The sequence below is a fragment of the Rattus norvegicus genome, chromosome 1 (genome assembly GCF_021556685.1).
Source record: "Rattus norvegicus strain SHRSP/BbbUtx chromosome 1, alternate assembly SHRSP_T2T, whole genome shotgun sequence".
In the NCBI taxonomy this organism is placed as follows: domain Eukaryota; kingdom Metazoa; phylum Chordata; class Mammalia; order Rodentia; family Muridae; genus Rattus; species Rattus norvegicus.
The window spans coordinates 98,477,576-98,486,487 of record NC_141534.1 but is presented as its reverse complement, the minus strand read 5'-3'; the positions used below and the strand labels follow the sequence as shown (position 1 = coordinate 98,486,487).

Sequence of the window (8,912 nt, the reverse complement as noted above, 5' to 3'; positions counted from 1 at the left end):
AACAAGACTTTTGCTTGGCTTTAAGCCAGCACTTCTGTGATCTCCTTCCCTAAGGTTTGCACGGAGGGGATCTAGAGAGGGAAACCAAGGGGGTGAATGCAGAAAGATTTCAAGTCCCCAGGTGAGAGGTGAGGGGTGAAGGAGTCATGCCCAGCTTTGAGGAGTCCTGACCTTAGTGGTGGACTGGGGGGGATGAGAGGAGGACAAAAGACAGCTTTTTTTTTTTTGGTTCTTTTTTTCGGAGCTGGGGACCGAACCCAGGGCCTTGCGCTTCCTAGGTAAGCGCTCTACCACTGAGCTAAATCCCCAACCCCAAAAGACAACTTTCAAATGACCTGCAGCTCCTAGTTTACAAAGCTGAGTAAATGAGAGATGGAACCCTGTGGGGGAGTCCGGGTTGGGCGGCCAGCAAGACTGGAGTCTGAGTCTGCATCAGGATCTATGGAGCCTAAGGAAATTTGGATATCCCAGATGAGGCCTTGTCAATCAATCAGTGGGTGGGAGAAAGCATGAATCTGTGTGGGATTAGGCAGATCCAGAATGGGCAAACTGGCTGTGCATACGTGTACTCATGAGACTACACACACACACACACACACACACACACACACACACACACACACATCGCCACAATGGTCCATGGAGCCTGGGGTGGTGACAGATGGGCCGGCCAGGAATAGCTAGCTGATCCCAAGTCACCACACTCCAGCACATAGGACCAAGGAAGGGAGAATTCCAGAGTGAACTGGACGTTCTTGGTCATCGTGAAGGCGGATTTGTCAAGGCGGAAGGATGTTTGTGCTTAGCTCTGTTCACTACTTTCAAACAGACTGACAATTGAATATGGTGGTGCACACCAGAAACCCAGCACTGGGGAAGGTGAATGAAGAAGCAGGATCACAAGTTCAAGGGCAACCTATGCCGAGAGAGAGAGAGAGAGAGAGAGAGAGAGAGAGAGAGAGAGAGAGAGAGAGAGAGAGATCCTGTCAACAACAGAACTAAACAATTACAACAACAACAAAAAAATGCTTAAAACCCAGTGGTGGTAGCACATGCCTTTAGTCCTGGCACTCAGGAGGCAGAGGCAGGCAGATCTTGTGTGAGTTCAAGGCCAACCTGGTCACACAGAGCAAGTTCCAAGACTGCTAATGCTACACAGAGAAACCCTGTCTCAAAAAACACCAATAAACAAAAAACAAAAAAAAAAAAACTGCTTAAACATTTTCAGCCTGGATCTTGATTTGCCCTCTCAGTCTGGACCCCATAAGCGTTAAAATTGGGCAAGCTGGCTTAGCCAGTAAAGGCACTTGCCACTCAGCCCGAAGATCTTTCCAATCCTCAGGCCCCACATGGTGGTGTAAGGAGAGACGGTGTCTTCTGACCTTTACACAAGCACGCTGGCACACATTTACAAAAAAACAAAACAAACAAACAAACAAACAAAAAATCCCAGGCATAATAGCGCACACTTTTAGTCCCAGCACTTGGGAAACAGGCAGGAGGACCTCTGTGAGTCTAGGCCACAGTGGTCTACATAGTGAACTACAGGACAACCAAAACCCCAAAATCCAGAAGTTAGCCTAGGACTAAGATATGAAGAGACACCCGTAATTTTATACAATATTTACAGTAGGAATAACTATACACGGTATACTACTTATCCATCGTGGGCTACTGCATATAACAGCCTCATGGAATTTGCATGTTGTGCGCACGTGTGCATACTCAGGAACACACAAACTCGCACAGTTTAGAGTCCGCCATTATTGCCACGTGACAAACGCGGAATTCAGAGGCCTCCAGAGCCCTTCATTTCTCCTTGGTGTGCGGGTGACTTCCCAGCCCCGCCCTGTACAGCTCATTCCTCAGCTTGGCCTGCAGCACCTCACCGCCTGCAGCATCTCATCTGCCGTCTGCGAGCGCCAGGAACAAGCCCTACAGCGTAAGGACACGTCCCCACATCCAGCCTCTTTTGGCGCCATTCCTTGAAAACGTCCCTTCGGTGACACTAGGTCTGAAGTTCTTCCTGCCCACCACAAAGCCCGTGGCTTGGCCAATTCCGGTGTCTAGGCAGGCACAGACAGCGCTAGGTACTACAGGGCAAGGGGGGCGGGTTAGAATCAATAATTTAACCTCTTACACATCCGAACCCAGCTTCCCTACGAAGAAGAAAATGAGATTGCCGGGGTGTGGGGGATTCGTTTGTAATTAGTTCTAATTACTAAAAGAATCAATGTTTTAATTTTTTACAACGTATTTGAACTCTCCAGCTCCTCCCGTGTGATAAAGAAAAGGGAAAAAAAAGCTTCCATTGCCCCAGTTCCAGCCAAACACCTCCTCAGAGTGTGTGTGTGTATGTGTGTGTGTGTGTGTGTGTGTGTGTGTCTGTGAGAGAGAGAGAGAGAGAGAGAGAGAGAGAGAGAGAGAGAGATTTTTATCAGTTAGCTCCTCTAAAAGACTGGCTAGCTGTTTTGAAAATTACATTTTTTTTTTCATTTTTAGCTCAAGGCCTCAAACCATAGGCGAAAGTTAATTCTGAAAGGACTGAGAGCCTTAAATGTAAAAACAATGTTCTTTTTTAAAAAAAAAAATGTGCAGAGAGATACTGTTTTGAAATGTATCTAAATGCCTTTTCTTTTTTGTACTTCCTTGGCTGACCTTCCAGGGTTTCTGCCAGAGGCTTGCATGCCCTACAGGTAGTGGAGGAGGGGAGAGGAGAGAGGTGAAAATAAGGGAGGGAGAGAAAGAGAGAGAAGGGGGGAGGGCCCTGCAGGGAGGAAGGAGAGAGGGGGGAGGGGTACCAGCTGAGGGAGGGGGCTCAGGGCAGCAGCTATGGAGTCCCTGTGGATCCGGGCAGGGACAAGGGAGGGGGTCTGCCATGCCCAGAGATATGAGCATAGCAAGCGGTGGCCATCGCCCATGATGCGAGCCCAAGCGCCTTTCTAAGCAAGCCATCACCCCTCCTTTGTGAATCCGGTCTTGCCTTGCTATCTGCGGAGAGAAGCAACTTAAGCTGCAAAGGAGGCAAAGGTTTCAAGGGATCTGTCTTATTTCCTTTGTTTTGTGTACTGCAGGTTCTGTTTTGGTTGGGGCTGTCGGCCTGTCTGTGATACTGTTTTCTATCATTTGAAGCACACAGGATGGAGGACGCTATCTCTGAAGCACAACGCCTCCAGAAGGCAAAAGGGCCTAGGCTCCATGGTCAGCACTGCAAGCATTAAGAAGAAAACAACACAACAGGGGAGGAGAAATCATCTGGGGGTGGACGAACAGCTTAATCCCTGATTTGATTTGATTTTTGAGGGCTGGACCTCAAACCCAGAGCCCCACATGTGCTAGCCCGCTCTGCCCGAGACATGCCTCCAGCCTTTCATTCCATATATGAAAATCACGTGTGTGTGTGTGTGTGTGTGTGTGTGTGTGTGTGTATTACACCCTCACAAATGTGTTTGTCCCATGTGTGAGCACACAGGCATCTATTACACACGTGTACAACTGGAGTCCTATGTGCCTTTCTGTGAATTTCTGTGTCTGTGCGTATCACTGTGCCTAGAGTATTAATTCCCCATGCCTTTGAGCTCATGTATTTGTGCATGCACGTCTGTGTGAATCTGGGTGACAGAGAGGCTAGGAGCACACTGTGGGTACACGCTTAGGAAAAGGCTGGGTGGGCAAACTGAAGTGTCGGCGCCATCCCTTTGGAAAGAGGAATCAGGCTGCACTTCCTTTCTGTGCATTTTATCGAGGTTTATTGCATTTGCTTATAATAATAATAATAATAATAATAATAATAATAATAATAATAATAATAATAATATATGGGCCAAGCTGGGCAGTGGTGGTGCAGACCTTTAATCTGAGCACTCAGGAGTCAGAGGCCAGGAGACTCTGTGATCTCCAGGTCAACCTGGTCTATAGAGGGAGTTCCAGGAGAGCCAGGGCTACACAGAGAAACCCTGTCTCAAAAAACAAAACAAAACAAAACAACAACAACAACAAACAAAATCCAACATCAAAAGGTTTTGTTAAATGTCCCTGAAATCTCAGTACATTCAGTGAATGTCCCTCTGCGCACACCCCTCCCAATATTTTTAAAGGCATTTATTAAGAAGGCAGAAAGGCAAGAAGAGGAGGAAGTGGAAGAAAAGGAAGAGCAGGATGAGGATGAAGAGGAAGAGGAGAAGGAGGAAGAGGAGGAGGAGGAGGAAGACCTTCATGCCCTTGGGGACTCCTCCCTGGAGCTATCCTGCCCTTTGCCTCCTGGACCCTGAGGACAGAGAACCCCAGGACACTTCCTCATCTTGCCTCAAAGTTAGAGCCTAAAGCAAATGGGACATTTTTCTGAATCCCTGTATTTTATCTTTAAACCTTAGGCAAACTTTGCAGCCTCCCCCTTAAAGTATATGTGCTTATCTTAATTGTACAGTCACATAACTGTAAGCCCCGACTCCAGAATGCAGGGGCTGCTCTACCGGAACTGGCCCTACCTTCCCATGATCCTCTGTGCCTCCTGCAGGTGAGCAGGAAGGGTGACAGGGCAATCCAGGCTTGATCAGAACTGGTCCAAGGGTCATTTGAAAAGGGCCGTTGCCACGACCACTACCATCATCGTCATCGTCATCATCATCGTCATCATCATCGTCATCACCATCACGTTTGATGCTGGGAATGGAAGCACGCCACCACTGAGCCACATCCCAGTTCTCTGTCAATCATCACTTCAAAACTAATCAGGTCCTGAGCATTTAGCCTAGGCTTGAGCCAAGTTCTTTGCCTGTCTGTCCTTACCTTGAATTTTCCCAGCATTCCCATGAGCTAAGGGCTTTCACCGTTCCTACACCACATGTGAAGACAGGAGAGAGCATGCCCAAGGCTACTCAGGTAGACACGCTCCCCACTCAGGCTCCAAAACAAACCCAAGGAGAAGGAATTGCCTGAGAAGACAGAGAGCCGTCTTGAGAGGCTTTTGTCCTGGAAAAGAGCCTGAGGCTGAAGTGGGAGACCAAAGGTCACTTTCCTCATGGCCTGTAACTCTTGCTGGGAAAAATTTCCGTGGGACTCTTGCAGAAATGTCTACAGAGCTCTGTGTCCTATGAGACCAGATGGGTCACCGGTAGCCACACAAAGTCAGTTAGCAACAGAACTGAAGTGCTGAGCCTTTGTCTCCTCACGGGAGGACCCCAGAGATCTCGAGTCTCGCCATACATCCCTGCCCCACCCCCAACCCCAGTTTGCTGCACAAAACATGTTTGACCCTTGGTGGCCCTTGGGCCTCCTAACCAATGGCAGGCCAGAGTCTGTGTGGACATCCACTAGTCTGTTTTCCTCAGTTCAGAGCAGCAGCCCCATCCCCCATGCCTGGAGGGATCGCTGGGAGGTATTGTAGGCTTCACTGAAGCAGCTCCCTAGAGTCCAATGAGCCTGGAGAAGAAACCAGGTGGAGTGCCTGGGGCCTGGGGCCTGGTTTGGTTACCTGGAAGTAGCCACATTCTACCTGACCACCCCCACCTCAGAGCCTTTTCTCCTGAGGGTGTCGGTGAAAGGTGAGTTAAGCCATCTCCGTCTTGGGCTCGTCTTGGGCTCTGGCTTGGTCTTCCCAGGGGGTTTCCAGGTCAGCCAGAACTACACGTAAGACCCTGTCCCCACCGCCATTTTTTCCCCAAATCATATGAAAAGATACACGCATCTGTATGTGGGGTCAGTATGTACATTTGAATGCTGGTGGCCTAAAGAGTCCCCTAGAAGGTACTGATTTCTTTAGGAGCTAGGATCAATCTCCATCCAGTCCTTCGCAAGAATAGCCAATGTTCTTATCTATGAGGCCATCTCTCCAGCCCTGAAGTTTTAAACATTTCTTGAGACAGGGCTTCATTGTGCAGTCCAGGCTGGCTCCCACCTCGTGAGTCTGTAGCTCAGACATGTGCTACCTGCCAGGCTTTGGTAAGCGTTCTCTCCATCTCGGCTTTTGCTTTTGCTAACTGATCAGACTTCTAGGCAACACCTCACGAACTCTTAAAGATCCATCCCTGAGCACAAAGCCATTCTCCCAATAAAGGGGCCCCAACCTAGGAGGCAAGTCTGATTATTCAAAGCTCATTGGCATGAAACCCATTTGGGGGCAGTAAGGTGTAGCAGGGAGGGCTGTGGGGTCATTGGAATAATTTTTCTTTGTCTAAGGGCGAAGCTTTCTTGAGACCAGGTCTTAAAATCCACTATGTAGCCAAGGCTGGCCTGGAACTCTTCATCCTACCTCTGCCTCTGGAGGGCTGAGACTACAAACATGGGTTACCACCTCTAGCATATTGGAGATAGGGTAGCACTCTGTAGCCCAGGCTAGCCTTGAATCCTCGATGCTTCTGCCTCTGCTTCCTCAGTGCTGGGATCATCACTCAGTCTGTGCGTTCTGGGTCAGCCTGGCTCCGTTCTAAAGTGTAGAGGTGTCCTCTCCGTCTTAAGATGGATACAAACATAGACAAGTCTGGTTGCACACACACACACACGAAGCCTCAAGCTGGAGAAGAGCCATCTCTACCCAATTACCTTACACACTCTTATCCCTTCAGCTACCCATAGTCCATTCATCTCTCGGTCCGGTCCTAGCATTCCTAAGAATGTTGAAGTAAAGCTAACTCATCTTATTTAAAATTCAGTCCCTCTTGCTAACTTCGGGCCTCTTTTGGGGAGTTGTTTGAATCGGGGTCTCAATCCTCAGTCTGGCCTAGAACTTCAGAGAGCCACCTCCCTCAACCTACCACCTCACTCCACTAGCCGTTGGATTTGCATCCTGCAGCTAACAGGACTGCTACAGAAACCTAAAGGGAGTACAGCTCTGGATCCCTTTGTAGGCTGTCATAACTTCAGCACTGGTCAAACCTAAATGATACATGCTCTGCCTAGATTCATCCAGTTTCATCTCATAGACTGTAGTAATGAAAGATATAGCCCACAAGATGTTTCAGTGTGTTTCCATTGACTGGCATTCAATGACAGTCAATGGGGACAGAGACCAGGAGCATCAAGGAAACAAAGGTCCTTCAAAATGGTCAGCCCCTGTTCTGATTAAATTGTGCATTTTTAATATAGTTGGATATATATATATGTATATCCTCAATTTAAAAACATACCCCTACTTCATTGGATACAACAGATCACTAAACACCTATTACAGAGCTATACCAATTTCTCTTGGTTTAAGAGGTGGTTGACATTTAGCTAGAAACTTTAAAAAAAAGATTTATTTTATTTTTGAATATGTATGGGGGTGCGGGTGAGTGCAGATGTCCTCAGAGGCTAGAAGAGAATGCTGGAGTCGCTGGAACTGGAGTGCTGAGAACTGAACTCCTGCAAGAGCAGCACATGGCCATAACTGATAAGCCACCTCTCCAGCCTTAGCCAGGAACTTTTAAAACACCTGAGACAAAAATAAGACCTAAGCTTACTCTTAGCGACACACACAGAGCTCGGCCATTTGATGACAGACAGTGGGGACGGAGACCAGGAGCATCGAGGAAACAAAGGTCCTTCAAAATGGTCAGCCCTTGTTCTGATTAAATTGTGCATTTTTAATATAGTTGGTATCAAGTGGAACTTAAAAAAAAAAACATGTGGGAATTTAAAATAAAGTGAAACCTGCTATTTTTCAGGGTCAGCAGTATCGCGGTGAGATTTGTCTCTTAAACAATGACACTTGCTATCTCTGGAGTTCTATGAATACTTTTGAAGTGTCATATTAAAACCAATCTCGTGGCCTTGAGGCAAGGGGAAGCAATTAGTCGTGGAGTTGTGAATAAATAAAAATCCATTTATACACCCGTCCTTGACATGTGCCTTGCGAATCTTAGAAACTTCATCTAGAGGGAAAAGAAATGTTAAATCATGAATACCGGTCCTAATCACAGTGCCATGTGGCTTCCTGAAACAGTTGAGTTTATTCCAATCTTTTAAGTATGAATTTGTATGAATGTATTCACCCGTATTGAACACAAAACAAAGACGCACCCACAGTCACTCAGGTGACGAGAAGTGAGGGATGCTGGAGCCCACTGGGGCGGTGACAAGTAGTTTTCAGAGGGTCCTTGGTCCTCAAGTGAGCCTAGCATACTCTCCTGGCTCTTATGGGTTTCAAAGCCTAGGGAAGGCTCTCTCTATGAAGCTGAGGGGTAGTCACGTACCAGCCAGCTCTACTGAGGTCACCATTCTTGCAAAGTGGTTTTCACCTTGTTCTAAGGGTCAGCTTCTTCAACACCGGGGTGTGTGGGGGGGTATCTACTGTTTCTAAGTTCCACTACCTTGAACAGCTCAGTTCAAAGCCTGGGGAAGCCAGCAAAGAACTGAGAAGACTATCCAGCAGGGGAACAGGACCGCACCTGCACGCTCACCAGAAGAGAAGCCCTCTTTATGGAATGTTGGTTGCTAGAAGCCCGGGGATTCTGGAGCGCAGGAAGCAAACGTGGGCAACCATGGGCCCCCACAGCACAGATCCCTGACCTACTTCGCGGGCCCCTTTCTGTTCTAGGAGCAGCTTAAAATCCATAAATTAAGGAAATTAACTGATGGGGCCTGCGGCATCTTTGTAAGCTATTTAAATCTATAAATTTACAACATCTTCTGCATATATCAAGTAATTGAACTAACTGCGGGGATGTAACTTTAATGAGAAAATTTCCCCCTTCTCCAGTAGTTTGAGATAATAAATAAATAAATAAATAAATAAATAAATCCCTCAGGAGGAAAGTTTCTTATTCCCGCGTGAAGTTACAGACGCGCGGTAGGATGCACTCTTCGCACTAGAGGTTCACTGCATCAGGGGAACTGGGTCCTCCCCCCCCAAACCCCCATCATATTTCTCCAGTGTTCCTGTCTGGGCTCCAGAGCACCCCCAGGAGTTTGGCCAGTAGAGGGCGCCCAGGCCC

The 8,912-nt window shown here is 47.7% G+C and overlaps 1 long non-coding RNA gene across 1 annotated transcript; it reads left to right on the top strand.

The window, feature by feature from the left end:
- The first annotated feature begins 1,773 nt into the window (after positions 1 to 1,773).
- LOC147996781 (uncharacterized) lies at positions 1,774 to 3,500 on the top strand. Its single transcript, XR_015654825.1, has 2 exons — positions 1,774 to 1,942; positions 3,133 to 3,500. It is a non-coding gene; the product is annotated as an uncharacterized LOC147996781 (long non-coding RNA).
- The last annotated feature ends 5,412 nt before the right edge of the window (positions 3,501 to 8,912 follow it).